This window comes from Bactrocera oleae, chromosome 3 (assembly GCF_042242935.1).
Source record: "Bactrocera oleae isolate idBacOlea1 chromosome 3, idBacOlea1, whole genome shotgun sequence".
Classification (NCBI taxonomy): domain Eukaryota; kingdom Metazoa; phylum Arthropoda; class Insecta; order Diptera; family Tephritidae; genus Bactrocera; species Bactrocera oleae.
Window position 1 is genome coordinate 94,012,616 of NC_091537.1, and position 23,517 is coordinate 94,036,132.

The 23,517-nt window shown below is 33.9% G+C and overlaps 1 protein-coding gene across 5 annotated transcripts in view; it reads right to left on the reverse strand.

Moving 5' to 3' along the window:
* Positions 1-23,517, reverse strand: part of beat-Ic (beaten path Ic) — a 191,904-nt gene that overhangs the window by 74,093 nt on the left and 94,294 nt on the right. Inside the window, exon 3 of one of the 5 annotated variants that reach the window (XM_070107271.1) lies at positions 340-562. The exons of 3 other annotated variants lie outside the window; for them this stretch is intronic. The gene's annotated coding sequence lies outside the window, so the exon portion shown is untranslated. Of the gene's footprint in view, positions 1-339; positions 563-6,832; positions 8,083-23,517 lie in introns of those variants that run through there. One more of the 5 variants, XM_036360152.2, reaches the window with a different exon arrangement.

Sequence of the window (23,517 nt, forward strand, 5' to 3'; positions counted from 1 at the left end):
TACTGAAGTCTGATAGGAAAGGCAGCAGAGTTGAGGAATTGGAATTCAATTCTCATTGGTGCTAGGAGTTTGTAACATAATTTATTATATATATATTTAAATACTATTTCGCGTTTTTTTAAATTTTAGCCTTGCAATAAAAATTTATTCATACATAAAAAGCGCATGAAAAAATTTTGACTTAACTACAATATTATCGGAAATTAAGATGCCATGGATTTTTGCGGCCTAATATCGAATTTCACTACAGATACCAACAAAAATGTGACTTCTTTACAATTTTTATAAAAATACGTGATATGAGATGTTAAAAAACCGAATTAAGGGTTTAAAACTTACCGAAGAAAAATTAAATATATTACGAATATCTCCATGGCCAAAGCAACCGAGAGCCAAGAGTCTTTTTCGGTGTTTCCATATCGATTACAATCTATCTGCACAATAATTTGGACAGTATGAATAAGTTGTTTAATTGTCTTTAGGGGCAAATGTATCACTCTCTCCTCATGCTTATGTTCGTGAGTCTCGAAGCTCGACAGCAATATATGATTTTATCACTGTGCTGAAATAAAAAAGGCATACTGCCATTGTGTACTTCTGATTGATGCCAAACAAAAATTGTCTTTCTATAGTATATATGTATGTATGCACTAATGTATATGTAAACATCAATATCATATCTGTCAATCGAACGAGAGAGTTGAAGCTAACCTGCGAGAAACTCAACCACTTAAAAAAAGAGTTGAGTTCCACAATAGCAAAAGTGATGACAACGGGTTGGTTAAAATAACGAAAAAAATCGAAGAGCAACCCTCTGTAGGTTCTTCAGCGAAAGGGTGAAAACAAGAAAACTTTCCTTTGAAAACAAAAACAAAAACACTTTTACAGTTATATGCAGAGAAAACTGCACACCCACATACATACATGGATACAAAATTACATACTAACTCGTCATTCGCTGCTCTTTGCAGTTATTATAAAATTGTAGCATATGTAGTGCTATTAAGGGCGTTGAGCGATCATTTGGAATAGGAGAAAAAATATCAATTGTGTGCGACCAAGTGTGGCCAAGTGTTGGCAACAAATGTGCTAGTAGCTGTGACGTGCGTATTTATAAGTGGGAGTGCAAATAAATAGGGAAGTATTTTACACTTTTCTGCTTCGGAGTACACTAGTTGGCATTGCTTACTTACAATCGAACTGTCTTGGAACGCACTGCAGGAGCCCAATCATATCCACATACATATATCAGCACGTATTTATCGGTAGTCATATGTACATGTAACTCAGCTGAAGGTTATGCAATATACATATTTACATGCACACACACAAACATTTGATGCAAAGAAATTTACTCATTGATGCCTGAACATTAGCTAAACATAAATTTCACAGACGACTGAGCGTCAATTGAGGCGTTCAATCTAACGCATGTTCACACTCGGTTTGAAGAAAAGTAGCAGGAGAGGGCGTTGAAAATATAAGATGCAGATGCTACAGAATTTTCAAACCTCTTTAGACACGCACATATCATACATAAATATGTCGAGCGATATTGTTGACAATCAATTGTGTACAAGTGCAAAGTGCACGGATATTTAAGTAGTTGGGTCTTGGCACTCTTAGAAACATACGCAGATCTAATTTACAGAAGAATAAGTGCTGCATTTATAAGAACATCATTTACTTGCACCAATGTGGTGATTTTTACTTAGAAGACGAAGAACGTCCTGAATAGCCAAAAATTTTGAACACGAGGAACTGGAAACTGTATTCGATGAGATTACAAAACCTTTAAGAGTCACTAAAAGCAACTGTTTGAAAACGTTCAAAATCATATGTGAAACTTGGCAAGCCAGCCGAATCAACGACAAAGCCGAATATCCTTGACGCCAAGGTAATGCTTTCCATTTGGTGGGATCAAACGGGCGTGTTATATTATCAGTTTTTTAACTCGGATAAAATCATTATTGTGGACCGCTACAGACAACAACTCTTCAAATCGAAGCGAGCGATTGCCGAAAAACGCCCAGAATTTGCGACTAGTCACGAGACAATATTTTTCCATAATGATAACGCTTGCCCTCATGTTGCATGCGTAAAGATATATGTAACTCTCCTAACCAAATTTGGGTTTCTTACAAAGTAAAAGCGATTAAAACGAAGAATTTTATCCTGGGCACTTCGCGTGCGCATTATATATAATACATACTTATTACAACATCTTTTATGTGGCCGACAAACCTTATTAGCGAGATAAAATTGGTACGGGAAAGCATCCCTTAATAACACACAAATGTGAAAAAAAGCATGTAAATGTGTAAAACTGCCGGACTTTTGAAAAAGTCAGAGCAAAAGCAAAAAATAAATAAAGAAAATAAAATTTCCATTAAATTTAATTTGCATGGTTTTAGGCGTAAAACCTTGTCGGCAAATTCACTTAGTCGTGCTGCGGCGATATTGTATTCACATTTAACACCACAATGCCTGTCTCCTCGCTTTGCTTGGTCTTTTGGGCGAACTTAAGCCACTTTATTGCTTTTGCTTCTTCTGCTTGCTCTTCTTTGTTTTATTTCTTTCGTTCTTTTTTCTTGATTTTAATCGCGGAACACGACCGTGACGGTGAAATGAAATGTCTGTCGCTTTCTACTCAGAGAAACAATTTGTGCGTACTTAAGGCGCCTATCGATAATCGGAGTGGACGCAGATACGATTTATATTAACAGAAAATATTTGGCCACACATTTAATTGAAAATAAGTGAACTTCAGTAGTAGTAAATAATCAAAAAATGTTATAGTTGTCTTATAGTTGCTAACCAATATCGGCCCAATATTCGATTAATCGAACAATGAATTTGATGTAATTTGTAGAATTTATAATGCAAACTTTTTCACAATTCAACAAAAATACACATAAAACATGAATTTCTTCAAGAAGATGAATTTCATCTCAAAAAAAATTTTATCAGGCAGATATGGGTTAGTATGATGTAATGTGAAAAATGGAGCTACCTACGATTTCTAAGTCCTTTTCAGATGGCAAACTTCGTTGTCGTCTGTAGGAGGCACAAGCTTTAAAAATAATTTTGTCGAAACAGGTACTGAACCTGGGTCCTCTGAAGCGTTACTACCCATCATTATACGATAGTAGCCACCAGCGATCACGTGTGCGTATATATATAAATCCGTGTGCACGTAGTACTCCCGTACATATGAGTATTGCTTAAGGTGGAAAGCGCAAAATAACTGTATCATTTCATTTCTCATAAAAAGTCAAAAGGCTACTAAAAGCTCAATTTAGAAATGCACTGTAGGCAAGACCAATAAAAAGGTCCACTGTAAACAGATAAAAAGCCATAAAAATTTTACGTTAAATGCGCATTTGTTGTGATGAATAAATGCGTCAGGCGAACGAAAATAAATTATACTTGTTTATGTGGAAATGGTAAAACAAAATACTAAGGAAAAGCGTTAATTTCGGTTGCACCGAAATTATACACTCTTCAAAAATAGTAAAATTTTCCATACAATTTTACATTCGGTTTGTGTAGTAACTATATGTTATGCTATATTTAAGGGGTCCGATATCGGCAATTCTGACAAGCAGCTCCTTGACGAGAAAAGGACGTACACAAAGTTTCAGATCGATATCCGACGATTTCTTTCGGGTATTTCAAATGAAAAAGTTTTCCATGCATGCACTAGATTCCGATCGTTCAGTTTGCATGGCAGTTATATGTTATAGGTCCGATATCAGCGGTTCCGAGAAATGACCAGCTCCTTGGGGAGAAAAGAAACTTAATAACCCTGTGCAGGGTATAAAAATCTTACGAAGCGTTTACTTAGACAAATTCGAGGGATCAAATGAGCGCTTTTATATAAATAGTTGTTTGACATTCGAAAGCTACAAACTATTACTTGCTGCGACAAAGTTATTGCGAATAAAATAGATATGGTAATATAATCAAAAATCAATATATACGAATAGATTTATATACATAATTGTGGGTGCCAATTCGCAAATTGTTCTTTGGCTCATTACACTATTGTCTATGTAGTTTTTACCATTTTTTCATAATATAATAAATAATGGCTATAAAAGTTCAGTCATAACAAAGTTTATGCAAACAAATTATAACGAAGGATAAACACATAACTAACAAACAAACTACTTCGACTAGTTTTACGCTTTTATGTAAATATATACGCGAGTATTAATACACAAATATTTCACTATATAGCAATTGACTTAATCGCGCAGACAGAAACTTTGCTTTGCATGAATTCTCGCATAAACTGCTGAAATTCTCGACTTGCTGCGTTCCTCTCATAAAAGTATTTACGGGCGAGATTTGCCTCATAGCATTTACTTGTTTATGTAAATATGTCTTCAGCGTAATATTATATTGTGGTCAAGTAAGCTAAAATTTAACGCAATAATTTCTTTAAAAAATGTTGATGTTAAACGCGATACAGCAAGGCGTAAATATTATACAAAGAGCCGCTGTAATTGCACTTTTTTGTACAATTTGCTTTAATTCAGGTTTATCAAATATATAGACTGACCACAAATCACAATTTGATATAAGTTATATAAGTTTCATCAATAAGTGCTAGCATGAAAAATGTTTTTATTTGACAAGATAACTTCTTTAAACTTGACACAGTTTATTGTTTAAAGTAACGCTACGATCCCCGAGCAAATTCAGATCGGACATTCCGTTGTATGCAAACCGTTGGACGGTTACGGTTCATGTGAAAATGTGGGAAGCGAATGGTAGAAATAGAAGCAGCTTTCGTTATAGGATAAACTCGGCATTGTTCTTTTAACTATTTTTTGTTCTGAAAAAATTCGAAATTGATTATCAATCGCGACAGATATGAAAACCATAAAAAATAAAGGTCGGCTTTCAAATAAAGCTAGCTTAAAAGTTTTCGTTTAACCATATTTAAAACAGGAGAAGACAATTCCATAACATACCGTATCTTCTAAGCTTGAATAAGACTGATTATTTGACCGAAAATAAAGAACAATATATTTGATTTTTGATAACCTTTCTGTAATATTTTGGGGCAGAACGATGCATTTGTCGAGGTATGAAGAATATTTGTTTTGTTACAAAATTGTGGATGTTTTATAATACACAGTTTTTTTGCTCCTCTTAAAATTTAAAATCGATCATTCATAGAACTTTTCAACTCTTCGAAAAAGATACATACTTGTATAACGATACATTTGATTTTTACGTATAACAAATATTTTATTTACTCCAAATTTCGAATACGGTTTTTAAAATGTTTTTGCAAACTATTTTATTTTTACATATACATAAAATCAGACGTGAGTAATATAATACATCTGTTTGTATGTATGCCGGTTGGCTTGCTGCAAGCAGGTATATAAATGCAAAAATATATTATTACTGCACACACACGTACCAATATGTACGTTTATGCGCTTGTAGTGAGTCTGCTATAGAAATGCATCACTATTAGGTTAACTTTTTTTAAGTCAGCTACCCTCGGTTTGACCCAAATAATATGCTGCTCGTGGTTTCCAACGATCTCTACTTTTCTGTTTCATCCTTTGCTTTATGGAGTGGGCCCCATCCATGCAAATAGGAAACAAAGCCAATGCCAAGCTATGCCACTCAATACGCGTTTTTATGCGCTATGTGGAGGGTGGTGTATGTGGTGGAAGGTGATACTGCGCGTATGGGCGTATGCATTTTATGAATGCCTTCCATTCCAGCACGGTTTCGTGCTACTGGCAAACTAACTAAATTCTCTTTAAAAAAATCAAACCAACAACTGCTAATCTAATAATGTAAGCCAGTATAAATATTTTACTCAATAAGAGAAATAGATTTTGAAAACAAAGAAAAACTTAGAAATTGAAAAATCACTGAATTTGCACTTGAAATATTAAATACGCCATATCACATTCGTATAACTGTACAAAGTGTAACGCCTGCATATTTTTTTACTAGTTTCCAGTTAATACATGGTTGCAAGTTAGTTCCGACTGAAATCAGTTAAACGAAAACAAGCATGGCAGAAAACTAAATCAATTTGAGGATCTAATAGTTTATTTTTTCTAATTTCAACGCGCAAATTATTTTATTGTCGAATTAAACAGCTTTCACTTTAAATAATTTGAGATGATTTGATGAAAACCCAATCTCTAGCAATATTCTTTTAAATTTGTTAGGGCAAGGTTCAAAATTACGTGCTTTGGCCAGTAGCTGGATGGTTGTTTTTTCTACTTCATTAATAGAGCAAAAACTAAGGTTAAGTCATACTCAAAACTATCTGCAGCGTAAAAGAAATTTAACCATAACAGAAACACCCTATTATTTAAAAACGTGCGTCGTGCGACACGGATGTTGAACAGAGATTCCATAGATGATTGCGGTAGATAGATGTTTATAAAAACGTAAGTGAAAATTTTAAACGAAAAAGTAAAGATAAAGATCGTTATGGAATATCCAGATATGAATATGAATATCAGGACGAACCCATAATATAAATTTTTAACTTTTAAATATAACATGTTAACGGTAATTGATTTTTGTTGGTCTAGCTGTGAGCACTTGGAACAAAGATATACAAAGACATCCAAGTTAAGGTTAAACAAAACCTCGAATTTATTGCATAATTCTCTAAAGATAGCTTGGAAATCTGAGATAATGATATTTGAACCTAACACAATGTGATGAAAATGTATTAGTATATGTAATTATGCAAATGTATGTAAGCATATATAAAGTGTACAGGATCAAATATTTGCGAGCAAACATAGTTGTGCTAGCAATTACAGTAAATATTTACCTTTGAAATAACAAATCATGCAATTATATGTTGCATTGCAGCTGACGGGTTTGGCTTTCGCTGCTTGACTGTGGTTGTGAAGTTATTGCAACTGTGACAAAAAACGTAATTTTTGTTTATATATTTGTGCAATAAAAATTGTTTTTAATTTTAGAATTTTCACTACACACAATTTTCACTTGTGTCGTAATTTATGTTTTGGATTTGACTTTTCTTTGCACACTACCACATATAATTTGAAATTGTTTGCACTTGCAACATCATGGCTATGCACTAGCAGCGGGCTCAATGGTGCAGCATTCGTAATAAAATTTCGAACTTGAAATACAGAATACACTTGTACACTTTACGACTTGTAGTGGAACTACTACTGCTAACGGGTAAGTTTGTTGGTTTTGATTTTTTGCGTTTAATTCGATTTGCCGACAACGGCACTTGGGCACTGAGGCAGCCAGCCACTGTGCATCAGGAGGAAAACGATGTTGTTCGTATAGTTCATTTCAGTTCAATTCAGCTTGCGTTGAGTTGAAAATTTGCCGAATTCAATTCCCAGTTGCATTTATGAATTATTGCAATTTCACACATACACGACCTGCTGCGCTGGTGCATAAACACAAAGCCAAGTAATAAGTTAGAAATGTTAGCATTTGAACACCCGAAACTACAGCAACACATAAACTCTGTTGAAATGCTGTCGAAATCACGGCAAACGCTTCAGGTTACTTTTTTTGTATGTTTGGTAAACACCCTCAACTATGAAACAAGCATTTGAAGTTCGCAAATTGTGCTCGTGCTGGATGTGGATTTGCTTGATTTATGTCCGAAATTTACGAAATATTTACTGTAACTTTTGCTTACTGTTTTTATTCACATGAACGTACTTATATTTAATACTGTGCGCGACTTTTATTAAAATACTTTATTATTTGCATAAAAAACGTGCACAAACATGAACACACTTATTCGTATGTGTTCCACGAAAGTTGTTGATTAGCTGACACGAGTGTTTGAATTAATTAAACATCATTAGCTTTAGATGCACACATGCACTTATTTTATATATAAACACTGCGTCTTATTTCAATAATAATTCTTATTCACCGAACGAAAATCACTACTCGAACGCCACTGCGTCATCATTATCAGCAATTGGCACAGTAGTATCGACACAAAATCAGCGTAAAGCATTCGTGTACACCCGTTCTATCACTGCACAAATTGTCCTTACGTTTTGACAACATCAAAGCAACTGAAGCTGCTGCCCAGCATCGGCTCCACACAGAGTGCACACGTATGAAACGACTGGGCGAACGAAGCAGCAAACGACGTGCTTGCTATTCGCCTTCGTTATCACCGTCAACAAGCACAACAACATGGTTAGAATAGGTAAATTCACGAAGATAATTTTTGGGGGTGTTGTTATTGTCGGTTAGCTTTCGTTTTAATTCAGCCCATGGAGAGCGCAGTCACCAAGAAAGCATGTTATCGGCAGAGAGTGCACACGTGTTCAGAGAAAGGCGTTAGTTTAGCAACGACATAGAACAGCTGTTATTTACATGGTTCTCATGGTTAGCCGAAAGTAGTAACATGTGTCGTTGGCTATCGTAGCGCTGAGTTTTGTAGAGATATAAAATCACACTTTTTGGATTTTCAGCCAATGTACTGAGCTTATTGCAATTTATTATATTCTCTACAAAAGTCCAACTGTATTCTTAATAAATTTTAATAATTTGAAAAAAATTATAAGTAGTAAATAATATTGCCTTGGTACACTTGAGGGAAATAATATTTATGTATGTATGAGGTAATGCAGTTTTGATTAATTTTGAACTGTTCTCAATGTATTCGTTTCATTTCAACTCAGTGACACCCAAAAATTCCCAGTATTTTTGCTCATAAAGAAGTCTACATATTCTACAAGCTACCGTTGTAGGCGAGATACATTTAGAAAAGGTAATATTTCAAAATAATGCTTTCATTGTGCGACACACAATTCTCTAGCTAAGTTAACAGAATTTGATACTAAAAATAAGTCAATACCCCTGGATACCGCAGGAAGAGTATTCTAATTTCTTTTATTCAAAATAAAATCAGTGGATCTTTTACGTAGATCTTCAGCCAATTTGGCTTCAAAAATATGCATTATCGGATAATGTAAATTATCGGTCGGAATTTTCAGTTCTTTCTAAGCACAACTGTCCTTCCTAAATAAAGAAAGTACAAAAAATAGCATTTCAAAAATGATTGTTTACCATAGACCGTAATCATTATAAACCAAATCTTAAATAATTATGGTTTATAATTTTTATTTATTTGCTCAAATTTTTTATGCATGATGTTTAGGTAAATTTTATTTCAAAATGTTACCGCTTTTGGGATTAAATTTATTTTTTCCCCATGAAATTTTAGACATTTTTTAATATTTTTAAAACGGTATTTGGAATAAGAAATCTGAAAAACATTTAGATACGATTTTTGGGATAACAAAATAAAACAAGTAAGGAAGGGCTAAGTTCGGATGTAACCGAACATTTTATACTCTCGCAAAGTCAAATAGTATACTCGTTTGAGATTTCTTTGTGGATTGACTGATATTTTCGGTAGAAGGCCAACTATAGGCACTGGGGTCCACATATTTAGTACTTAGGGGCTTGAACAGTTTTGGTTCGATTTAGACAATTTTTGGTCACAAGGTGGCATACTTTAAACGCATTATTCACGCAAAGTTTTATCCTGATACACTCATTGTTGCCTGATTTGCATAGTGGAAAGTGAAAGAATCAGATGGAATTTAAAATGGTGTTATATAGGAAGTAGGCGTGGTTGTAGTCCGATTTCGCCCATTTTCGCAATATAACATAGAAATATGAAAAGAACGTTATGCACCGAATTTGGTTGAAATCGGTTAAGCAGATCTCAAAATATGGGTTTTCACCTAAAAGTGGGCTGTGCCATGCCCACTGTCTAATTTTGAACGCGGTTCCTATAAAGTCATCTCATACCATCCCAGAGATAAAATTTAATATCTCTGGCGTATTTAGTGCTTGATTTATCGCGCTTTTAGTAGTTTTTAACAGTACCGTTATATGGGGAGTGGGCGGAGTTGCCACCCGATTTCAACAATTTTCACACCGTCAATAGAAGTGCTAAAAACATTTGCTTCTAGTGAATTTTGTTATTATAGCATTAGCGGTTTAGGAGATATGCACATTAAAACTATTAGAGGCGGGACCACGCCCACTTAAAAAACTGCAGATGCCCCTCCTAATGTGATCCTGTGTACCAAATAACAGTCTTGTATCTTATTGCGGAGCTTAGTTATGGCAATTTATTTGTTTTTGATTAATGGTGTTTTGTGGGCGTGGCAGTGGTCCGATTACGCCCATCTGCAATACCAACCGTCTCACGGTACCAAGAAACATGTCTACCAAGTTTCATAAAGATATCTCTATTTTTACTCAAGTTAGAGCTTGCACGGACGGACGGACAGACAGTCACCCGGATTTCAACTCGTCTCTTCATCCTGATCATTTATATATATATAACCCTATATCTAACTCGATTAGTTTTAGGTGATACAAACAACCGTTAGGTGAACAAAACTATTATACTCTGTAGCAACAGGTTGCGAGAGTATAAAAAGGAATTCAAATATATTTTTGCAATCTTGTTTATGAGTTATTAAAGAATTACTCGTAATCGTGTGAGAAAATCATTTCGTTGAAGAAAAAAAATCATAAAATTCTGAAAATTAAAAAATCATGCTGGAATTGCAAAAATCATCGAAAAAGGATTAACAAGCCGTTGTCCTTAATTAACAAAAATATTTATATGCTACATATGTTTTGAAGGAGGGTTTAGAACTCCTGTATACACTACAAAACTAAAATAAAATGCGCTTGGCTCATGTATGTATGCTTTTCACTTTCGGGACCAAAATAATCGGATTAATTGAAAAGCATTGTTTTCAATATTTTAAAACGATTTAGATTAAGCGAACATAGTACGAAAATGCAACAACAATGTTTGTAACAGTGTATGTTTTCTAAAGCCACAGTACCCAAATAGTAATGCCACTGAAACACCAGCGACAGTTTAAAAATATTAAACCTAAAAATAATGAAATGTGCATATTGCAACGGTCCATTTTTATTCTGTGTTCGTTTTTATATATGCGAATAAAATTAATATAAAAGAATATTTGTAAATGGTAACGAACATGTGGTGGTGTGGCAAATAACTATTAGTGGAAAATCGCGGCAAATGCCGAAATCAAAAAACCAATCAATGGAACAACCCAAATAGTTCGTCGGCGCAGAAGAAAAGCCGAGGCAACCGCAGAAACCCATTATAAAGCTACATATGTATATACGTACGCATACATGAGGGATTTGATTCTATTCTAAAAATTTTGAAAATGGGGTTACACCATCTATATGGACCATATTTGTATGTATGGCCTTATGTTTGTGCATGTGGTTTTAATTTTAAATTTGAGTGAGTAAAAACAAGTTCAGTCAATATTGTAGTGGTACAACGTGCCTTGGCATAAATTGTTTTGAAATGTTGACAAGGAAACAAATTTTACGAAGAAAAAAGTGTAGTTTAGGGTTATTTACACCAAGTACAAATTTCAAGCTCTTTATCGATATAGGCAGTAAGTGTAATAAAATCCCAAACCTGTTCTGAATCCACAACAAATTTCGCTTGAAATCAACTCCACACTGAACACCAGTTCAAAAACATTGCACGAGAGGCCGGCAAAACACACGACTATTTGGTTACCCTGGCGACAATGCAAACGCAATTGTATTAAACTCTCTGTTGCAGCCAATAGGGAAAGCACCAACACCATTGAAAAGTTGAATGGGTTTTTATAAAAAGTAAACAGGAAAAAATCAAGCTTGAATCAACAGCTAAGCCATAGCAATAATATCTAGATGCGCCGAAGGTGCTTGAGAGCAAAAACACTCGAGCGTGGCAGCACGATGAACGCATCGCAGTTTGTCATACAGCAAAAAATATGTTGAGCCGATTGAGAGCGTCGAAATGAAAAATAAATACTGAGGAAGGTGAGGTTAGAAAATGAATGTTATTCTATTGAACAAAAACTAGCGGGAAAAATTGTTCAACTAATCGATATACAAAATGCCTGCGAGCATAGCCGCTGCGCTATCATGTCGCACAGCGTGATACCTATCTGTTTCTGCCATTGTGTTTTGAGAGTTTTACTAACGGCTTAACTACAAATTGATATTGCGATGCAAAATGAATTGGTTTTCCTACACCGCTCGCATAAAAAAAATGAGATTTAGAAAATCGTAATTAAATACATCAACAAAGCAACCTTGAAAAGTGTTTTACTCCAGGATGTAACCTTTGTTTTACTTTTCTAGCAACTTTAATATCAGTTCAACTGAAAGGCTTGTCAACTAAGCTTTGAAGAACAAATAATAATTTTCCTTTGCGGCGTACCGTTATATAAATAAATAAATTGGCAAGCTTGAAAATATCACATTGAAAGCTTGTATTTTTAATGCTATCGTCCTTGAATTTATAAAAATATTCAAAACACAGAGGATTCGCTCTCATTTTTGTAGTAATTAAAAACCTTCACTTTGTATTTTTGTATTTTTGTACTTATTCATAATAACACTTCACTAATATGAATTATGAGTATTTATAAATAGTTGTTTGCAATGCTTGCTCTGGTTTGTAATTAACTTTAGGAGAAATGGTAGCTGAAAAATATTTTAATTTCAGTTTTTCGCTTTGATTTTTCAAAAGCAGACTTGCCACTCTTATCTTTGATAGATGATGATGAACATGCGTGTCTGTCTAGCTTTGCATTCATGCGGGGTCGTTCCATCAATATCATTTTATTTTATTTAAATTTAATGAGTTTGTGTAACTTTTCCTTGCTAGAAAAAAAATTGTGACTGCATATTTCAAACATCTGCTGTGGATTTCTTTTACCATATAATATGCATCTATATACATATGTATAAGTGTATCAAAACAATTTAACACTTAAACAGTTAGTTGGCCTGAAAATAATGTAGGTCAATGTGAAAAAATGTGTGTCTACAAGCAATTTTTATGATAGTACCGAGCACTCCAAGGACGCATTAAAGAAAATGCATGCATTAATTTGAGATAATATTAAAAAGTTTTGCAATTTTAAGAAATATTTAAAATAACTGCATAAAAGACATATATAGTCGTTTCTAATTCCTTTGTCCGAACGGTATAAGTTATTATATATTTTTTTGACTCTAGATTCCTATTAGTACCCGTTAAAATAATTTTTGACCAAAGTATGTATTGTATGTGTGTGTGTAAGTGTATATCATTTCAGACATTTTGATCTACCAACAACTAATTTCAAACACACACATTCGCATGCTAGATGTGGCCATTAAGTTACAAAATTCCTTGTCGAACTGCTCGGACTTTGCAAATACATGCATTAATGTGCAACATATTTCCAACAGCAATGTATGTATGTGATGTGTGTGTACATATATACTTGAGTACAGAAATTAAAATTTTCAAATATGCACAAATTCCTCAACTTTACTGCTGCTTTTATTTTATATTATTTAGCTATGCTTTTGATTTACTTTCAGCTACGCTTTAGGATAAATGTGCTACGTATGTATATATTTATATAGTAAATGTATGTATGTATGTACCAAATTTGTTAAATTCCGAGAAACAAAAAGTGAACAAAAATGTAACAAATTAATCTTAAAATAAAAACTAACAAAATAGTTAGTAAAAGTAAAAGTAAAGTTCTGTATGTTCCTGAAAAGCAATATGAGCACATACAAAAATAAAAAATAAAAAAACAATAACAAAACGTACGTTCGTAAACAACCATGTCGTGGCAGCACCCAACGAAACTCCTCTACTTTTGTGTAGTAGTTCATCAGAGCAAGCATATAAAATGGTGTATATACTAGTATATATACACATGTATGTACATACAAAATATTTAAAATTTGCTAAGTGTTAACGAGTTTTTGCTTCTTAGAATAGGGATAATTAAAGTCGCTGTTAAAAATTGGTGTTAATGTATACAAGCACAGATCTAATGGATTATGCTTTTAACATACCAGGCAGAACGTTCGGATTATATCAACTTGCAACAGAAAAAATGCGTTTATTCTTTAATTTTCTTTTGAAGGGGTATTTTAAACCAAAATAAATATTTTAATAATTTTATTCTCTCGATTATGAATTGAAGAATATACAGTAAGACCCCCTACAGTAGATCCCCGGAAAGTCTCCGAATTTGTGCATCCGAATACACACATACATACATTAATCCAACCGATGGACCAAGGCGTTATATTAAATTTTAAGGCATAAGACAGATGCTTGAAAAGATAGACGGAGAAGAAAAGCAATCAGCAAGAGCTGTTTGGAAAAGCTATGATGAGATAACAGAAAGATCTTTGAAAGGATTATGGAAGCATATTTGGCCAATTTTAAGTAAGAGCGAAGACATTGGACACTCTGTCGATATGGCTGAAAGAGTGGAAAAAATATTGGAATTAGATAAAAAAGGCGGTTTAGATAATGTTTAGGTAAATGTGGAAGGCTTCGAAAAAATATGTATTTCAAGAAACAGCAACTAGTCTTCCTAATGGTGAACTCAAACAAGTAGCTAGGCACGAAAAAAACAAAAATATTGACAATAGTAAAAATAGCAAAAAGAACTTTCGCTAGCGCTTGTAGAAAGGAGTCGACCGATATAACTGAATTTATGGACCAATTTATTGAAAATTATAAAAATTTTGAGGAGTTATAAAAATAATTGTTTCGGTTTTTTTTTTTTTTACATAATTATAAAGTTTAATACTTAACCAATTTTCTATCCATCTTCCTCTAACCCCAATCTTGACATACAACAAGATTGCCTCGTTTTGCGCTGTTTCGCATTACGCTCTGTTTTGATGAAACATATTCTACGCATTAAGCGGGGTCTTAATGTATTTAAGAAGGTTCTGTGAAAATTTTATATCAATCGGTCTAGCCGTTTGGGCGAAATTTTCCTCGCCGGTTCTAAAAATAGCGTTTCCAAAAAAAAAACGCGTTTAAAATTTTGGGTGCCGATTACACTTAGTTAAAACTACACTAAGTTCTTAAAAATATGCCCATATCTCTGAAACTATTTGCCAGATAAACTTCAAAAATAATAATGAAAATATTTTCAAATATATTTATGTACTCCTACATTCCATATACATACATATGTACCATATTTGCAAAAAAAATCGATTTTTTTAAATTGACAAATGGCTATAACCTCGGTGTTGTCTTACCTCAGAGCTTACTAACTACATTGCATTGCTAAGATCGCAGGGGACCTTCAAGTGCAGCTAATTTTGGATCCTCAATAACGACTGTGCGAACTAAGTTTTCTGTTAGCTTTTTATGCTTACAAACTTCTTTTATAATTTATTCGCTGTTTGATGCATTTATTATTGTTGTTTTATGTAACTACTAGAAAATGCAATTGCATAGCAAACTAAATCAAAGCACGAAAATATTTTAAACAACTACAACAAAAGTAAATGCTCAACATTCCGCCGGCGTGCAAGGCAACTGCACACCAACACATACCGAGTGAATGTAACGCACACACACATACACACATACACTCGGAGGCGCACAAACACGCACTACATCAAACACTTTGGCATTTGTTTTCATGAGATTTTATGCTCTGTACGTGCGAAATTCTGCAAATGAATGAGCGTAGCGCACAAAATCTCAGCTACAACAATAAAAGCACACAAATTCGCAAAGAAATGCAGTACATTTACATGCACACACACAAACGCACACGCGCTTCACCCTGCACGCTTGGCTTGCTACGCAAAACTTGCCATCAAACAAATATAGCATTATTTGGTTAGAAATATTTTGCATTAAGTGCTTATAAAATGTGTTAAGTTAGTTCAACTCCATGCAAGCGGAATATTTAAGTAATGTAATCGTGCGTGCAAGCGTGCAGCCAAAACAAATACACATATACACAAATCCACAGTTGAATCCAATATGAAATGACGCAAGGAAGCACCTCGGATGTGCGAGGAATTACTTGTTTACATGTACGAAATTACATGCGTTTGAGAGTTTAGTAGATTTTTTGGATTTGGTTAAACGTTCGGAAATTTAAGTGTATTAATTTTTTATGTATTCACATTTTTGACGATTTCGAACACTAAATGTATTTGCGGTTAGTTGATTTTGACAACGGCATATTGTGAATTCTACTCGTATTTATCTGCAAAAACTTGCTTAAACGTCATGCGGTTTTGGATATTTTAATAACGACTACTAAATTAATTATTTTTAATTAAATTTATGCAATTTTAATTTCGATAATCGCTTGACCACATTTCAAAAGAGCTTTACAGTGAAGTACTGAAATTTTAATTTATTGCAAAATAATAAAATGGAAATAAATATCACTGCAGTTGTGGCAGCTCAATGATGAGGTTATGTCATCTTAGCCAAATTTAGCAATTACAACTTCTTTTTCGACTCAATATGGCCCAAAGTCTTTCATAGTTATACCTAGTACCTGGTATACCAAGTACATAATTTCCACGTTTGTTTTATAATTACGATTTTCGAATACATATTTTGAAGTGTACCCTGTTGTGTTTTTTTTTGTTTTTGAAGTCAAAATCTCTTCTTTTTGTTACAAAATGTTTTTTTTATTTTTGTTCGAAATCGTTAATTATTTTGATTTCGTGAATTTTAATATTTAACGTGTTGTATTCAAATTACTGATTATGCAACCTAAATTAATAAATAGCTACTTTTTGCACATCACTGCATTCCACAGACAAACCATGTGCAGATAATATTCACAGAGTAATTTAATTTTCGAATAAATTTCAACACAAAAAAATTAGAAAATTGTTAGCCATGATTATTAGAATACATTAGGGTGCGCCAACAAAACCTAACTCAGAGAACTTAGGCGTTAAAATGTGCGCTATGCACAGGGAAACAATATCCGAGTATTTGTTTAGATAAAAATACCTCTGAGTTAGTTTTTTTGTTAATTTTATGTACTACTATTTTTGATTGGAAAAATTTCCCCTTAAAAACGTAGACAAAAATTTTATATGCAAAAAGTTTCTCAGTCAAAAATATACCTTTTTTAAGGAACTTTTATGTCCTACAAGAATCCGCGATTTAAAAAATTCTGTCTAAACACTTCAAAGTTATGGTATTTTTAATGAAAAAAGATTTTATCACGTGCTATCTAAATGGGAAATTTTAAACGTTCGGTTTAAAATTATGCTAAATTCTTGGATATGTTTTTTTTCTGAAAGTAAGTTTAGTTTATATACAGAGAAACATATCCGAATATTTTAATTGAACAAAAAACACCCCTGAGGTACATTTTTTGGGAAATATTGTGTTCTACAAGAATGAGCGATGTAAACAATTTTATTATAAACGGCTCAAAAGTTATAGTATTTTTGATGAAAAAGAATTTTTTACTTTACTTAAATTTAAAATACATTTTAAAATTAAAAAATCCTGCCATACAGGCAGGGTTGCGAATTTTTTAATTCAAAAATTTCGAATTACAAATTAAATTTTAATTTTTTAAACTAAGATGTTTAGAAATTGAAATTGAAATTTTTTTTAATTGGACAAACGCAAAAAAATCTTAATTCTAAAACAAATAAATTCTTAATTATATGCTTCAGGTTAATATTTTTCTTTTTAAATTTTTCAATCCGGTTTTTGGGATTAAATTCTTTTTAAGCCGGTAAGTGGGATTAGGTTTTGTTTTATTATTTAATTCCGTATATGCGTGATAAAATTTTTTTAAATTTTTTAATCCCGTATTTGGGACTACAAAATAAAAGAAAATTTTAATTCAAATGTTAATTCAATTATTTTTTTAATGCATTATTTGCAACCTCGCTTGTAGGGAAATTTTTTTCTCTTTATATACGCTCATTTTTACATAAATTCGATAACTTAGTCTTTTTTAGCTCACCATAAAGCACATACATGTGTACATACATATGTACATAGGTAATAAGCATATACAGTTTCAAAAGTGTGTCGGATTGAAGTATGTGAGTACAACTGTGCATTTTCGTGTGCTATTTGAATGGATGATTTCACGCTTGGCTTGTCAAAGGTCTACAAAAAAATGTCAAAAGGATTAATTATAAATATGATTATGTAATGAATCCAAATTAGCATTATACCCTTAAATTCATTCAAACATCGCTGTGCGCGTGGCACTGACCGCTTCTTTAATTTAAACTAATAGTGAGTTATGTATGAACTTAGGCAGTTTTTCAATTGCTTTATGGTTTGATATAATTTTTCAAAAAGTAAATATGAACTTAAAGCACTGGTTTAAAAAATACTTCTATAGTTGGCAGAATTGATCATTTAAACAATAGAGTTAAGCACTTTTACTTTAAAAAAGTTATAATAGTGCTGTAAAAACAGAAACAATATAAAAGATACTCCGAAAATCTCGAGTGCTCGTTTCTCCACTATTAACACTCCCAATCCATTTAAATGCGCCACTCATTGGCGTAAGCACAACGTGAATGCGCCAACTAGCGCCAGAACGCCAAGAACAATGGCACGCGCTTGCTTCCAGATAGCATGAAATAATTTGCGGTCATGTTTTATTAGTCCATTGGGATGCATTAAGTTTTAATGATTTATATCGGACGCGCGGGCCGATTGGTAGTTGGGGTGTGCCGACCCTAAGTGGCTGTTGGAGTGCCGGTCAGCGTTAAAACCGGATATGAAGCAGCCTCGTTTGCATGCTTGGTAATAAATGTGGTTGAAAAAACTCCAGGGCGTTTTTGTTCCCCTCAACATGCGGGTACAATTTACACTTTGGTTTTTGAGTTTTAATTTTAGGCCAAAACACAATAAAAATGTTGCGAAAAGAAGAATGTCTGTCATATCTGTGACTGTGTTTGTATACTCTGGGTATTACCTAGCGCTTAACTAAACTTTATATCAATATGTATACTCGTCTATAGCTGGATTTACAGTAGCATTTTTTAATTTCCCTTAAAGTGCTTTTGCTTCAATTTTGTTTAAGCTAAATGTACTCGTAATACTCAGTTTTAATTCGTTTGTTTATGTGTTGATAAAATAATCTAATTGACTTCAATTAGTTCCACCCAGTGCTGCTGCTCTTTGTCCATTTTGCTCCATTGCTCGCTTTTCTCACTTTCGCAATGACGTACTCACAAGTCAGTAGTCCCTTTTGGAGTCGCTGTCAATGCCGTTGACAACAAAATTAAATTTTGCTAATCCAATGAATTACATGAAAGTCTCGCACATTTCCGTTGCTTAGATACGCGCTGGCGCTGCCACAGTTACGGCGCTCATCCCGGTAGGCACTTGCGTGAGTGAGGCGACAAGGTTGCACTTAATTGCAGCAGACAGAGGATAGTGTTGTGCTTGTAGCTGCATTAACTTTTGTTGCATTTATTACCTTTCATTCTGTCACGCAGCCATCGAAAGATTGTCATGGTGGCCCTGACAGGAATATTATTATCTTTATGAGTTATTAGGATTATTTCATTCATTAGTGACTAACGTATGAAACAACAAAGAGTAAAAAAGTAGAACTGCTAAAATATTATAAAATATGCATGGAGTTCTGAAAAGTGGCTGCAGGGAAAAACAGTTGGGTTTGCAGCTTGTTCCATGTCAGGCAACGCAAACCTAATTTGTTTTGAAAAGTGCATAATTATGGTACCACATGAAAATACCGTGATTTTACAATATTGTTTGGCTTATACTTTATTGGACAGTGCTGAAGCTTTTGAAATAGTAAAAATTGAAAAAACAAAAAATCATAGTAGGATGAAACTCAGTGGAAAAGGAAGATAAAATAACAAAAATGAAGGAAGAAACAATTTCGGGCGATCTCAAATCGGGAAGAGGAAGGGAGAGAATGGAATTACTCGTCTCGGTCGAGTATTTTAGAGTTAAGAACGGTGTATTTCAATTTCTGGCTAAACGACGAAACCAATAAAAAAAGTTAAATACCGAAGTTGCAGGTAATATATAAATCTACAACGTTTGTTTTGAAACATTTTTCTCGTAACCTCAAAGTTTATGTGAAAATTTCAAATACCGAGTTTTTGGTTTTTTATTTTTATCTTTCTTTCACGAAATTTTGGTACGCTAACTTTTTCATGTTTCAAACATATTGTAATTATTTTTATTTAAAATATTTCCCCTTATTTTCATTTATTAACGAAAAAATATCCTGATTTTCAATCGAAGTTTTTCACTATCTCACCATAAATTTAATATTTCTGTTAAATACCTGTATCCGGAAGTCTTGCACTAAGCTTAGAATATACCCTTTAGAATAATCGTATCAGGAAAATACAATATGAGGATTATATAATTAAATCAAAGGTCTCCTTTCATTACCAACAACTTTTATTTTCAAATTATAGTACACAAGCGCTTAGTGCGTTTTAACAAATTTTCCCTCGGTGTTTCCAGCTTGAAATTATGTGAATATTTTCTAACACATAAGCAAATAAAGACATAATATATATAACCGCATACAAAGCATTCTCTTCCTATTTCGCCGAAAAAATAATAATAATGGGCGTGAAGATAAAAACTCTCTTGAGGGGCAAAAGATTAAAACGAAATCCGACAGAAACACAAAAAAACAGCACACAAAAGCACAAAAATATAAGATTTATTAGAACAAAGGCAATACAAAATCGGAGGTACCCTTGTTCACAAAGGAAAACCAACAAATGGGAACTGAAAATAACAGATACCGATAGCAGTGGAGTGCCATAGTGTGAAGTGTAGAGGGAGAGAGAGAAGGTGTATAATTGGTGTAAGTCGTAGATATAATACCTTCATACATTGAGCGCAAATGAAAAGGAAAAATAAATCGTTAAAACAATAGGTGAAAAGCAAATATTCCGAAAACAATCGGTATGCCCGAGTAAAAAAAACACTCGCACACGCATACACGCACACTTTCTCAAGCATACTCGTAAAAAGCATTATTTTTGCATAGAAGCGCACAACGCATCCGTATGACCAAAAAAGGAGTCAAATACAAGGTGACTACGATAAGACCAAACATTTTGCATTCTCCCATTTCCGCACACCACAACCAGTACTTACGCTCACGGCAAGCTATGGCAACGCACGCTTTATTATTGTTGCTGTTGTTTTTCTTTTGGTGGCTGCTTTTGTTTCCACAATGCTCACCTTGCATATGCCACTCTACAACGGTATCTGGTTCGTTCTAAAGTACTGACCATTGGTCACACTGGCTGCTGTTGTGCTAGCTCTGTCCATCCGTACAATAACAATAATGTTGCAAAAGTAGCCAACGGAATATGCGCGTGTGCTGCTGGCACTCAAAAGCGTGCAAAATTTTCACGCGCTGTTATCTAAAGTAAAAGTGCCACCACTTCAGGAACAGTTAGCAGGCATTAAAGGATGTTTTTCCCGCATTTCTTTTGTTCATCGCAACATAAATACATATGCCCTCCTTTCTACATACAGATTACTAACACTCAGACAACGAACTGTGCTTCTAATTTCGTGGGGACTGCAGATTTTATTAATGTGCCGAATTAATTACAGAGTTTTTGCCACCCTATCAGCGATAATACTGGAAATAATAGTTGTCACGCAATTAATAAGTAGAATATTATGAAGGTCTTAACTCCTCGACTATCGTCACTGCTATAATCTGCTTTAAGGTTAGCAAAAATATAATCATGTTTTTCACGAACATCCGCTTCGAAGGTTGTCACTCCTTAAAATTTTACATATTTCTCGTTTTTTTGGTTTCAAAAGCTTTTCTCAGTTTTAGTATATATTGCGCGTTAGTTGATTTATTTCAGCAATAAACAAGGAATTAAGCTCGATATATTCTTCAGGAAATGGATTAGGTTTATAAAGAATTAGCAAATATTTAATTTTAGGCCAAATGCTCTGGAGTTACAAACAATAATTACAGTAATCGAAAAAATTACTACTACTGTAGACTTTAAAACAATATGTTTATTAATATTGTTATCATGTGAGCTTTCCATACAAACACTTAATTCCGATCGTTGATTTTGTATAGCAGTTATATGCTATAGTGGTCCATTATCGGCGGTTCTGACAAATGAGCAACTTCTTGGGGAGAAAAGGACGTATACAAAATTTCAGATCGATTTCTTAAAAATATGAGGAAATAGTTCGCGTATATACAGACGGACACATGGACGAATAGGCGGACATGGCTACACACGTACAAAGGGGTAAGGTACAAAAAGCTAAGTGCGAGGTGTATGCTGAATTCGTTCACAGTTGAACATAAGATTCATATTGTTGAGGAAAGCTTGACAATCCTTTAATCAACTGCTAGATTTTCTGTATAGATGCATACTGATGCGCAACATGATACCAAAGGAAACATTTGTGGCAGCAGTTAGAAGGATGTCAGTGGCGTTTTCTACAGTTTTATTAAAATTCCCTTTAGGCTTTTCAGCATCAAACATGAACAGGGTTGCCGAGCGCTTGCAAAAACAATGTGAGATTAATACATTAAGATAACAACAAAGCAAGGTATCCCATCATTACTATTCAATAACATGGATTTGCAATCAACAAAGTAACCAGAGTTGAAAGTGGCAGTCGAGTCGACACAGGCCAGCGATTGGGAAAATGTTGCACCAACAGACGTATCCACGCTTATTGAGCTCAGATTTTCGAAATAGCTTACACATAGCTATACAGATGTACTTATGTGTTTATGTGCACAAACATGTGCACAAACAAAAGGATGTGCGAATCGATTTCGCCTTTAAGTCTCAGTGCATGCTTTTGCATTCAATTCCAATTAAGTTGCAGTTGCAATGGCGAAAAGGAGCTGATGCGAGGAGACTGCGTTGCTAATCGTTTGGGAAAATCGGAATCAGAAATTGCTAACGCTAACAAAGACTGTAAAACACATTAAAAAAAAAGAGATATAGAGATTGATGATCAATCAAAATGGCCGAATTTCTCGTTTCAGTGAAGAGTACATGGCAATGTAAAATGGAAAGGAAGCGAGAGTTTGTAGTGGCTTTGAGTAGTTTTGGTGCAATAAGTAGCATTTGAGTTAAAGCGCAAGCCATAAAAAACCACAGAATCAAAATGGCCAAAACAATTTTTAATAAGACAGACCGAGGAACTCTATGATAAAAAAAATAGCACAATTGCTTACTTTTTCATTGCTTTCGCAGCTGTTTGATGTCAAAAGTTTTTTTGGTCTTTACTAAGGCCAAAACCGAAATCGCTGAAAGTATAAGAAAAGTGTTTTCGAGAGTCCACTTCATTACAAACACAAGTCTCAGAGGCAGAAAGCATTTGGTGAAGGTGCTGAAGTCATCGAAAACTTGCCTCATGCGAGTCGTTCAACCACCTCTGTTATTAAAGATACAATCGAAAAAGTTAAAGCAACAGTGTTTGGAAATCATAGTGTTGGCACAAGAGAGATAGCAGAGAATCTCAATATTTCTTATGGACCGACTGAACATAATTTGGTTATTGTTATGGCTATGAGGGCTGTCAATGCTAGACTCGTACCAAGAGACTTGACGCCGTCACATTCTAGCATGGTTGTAACTGAC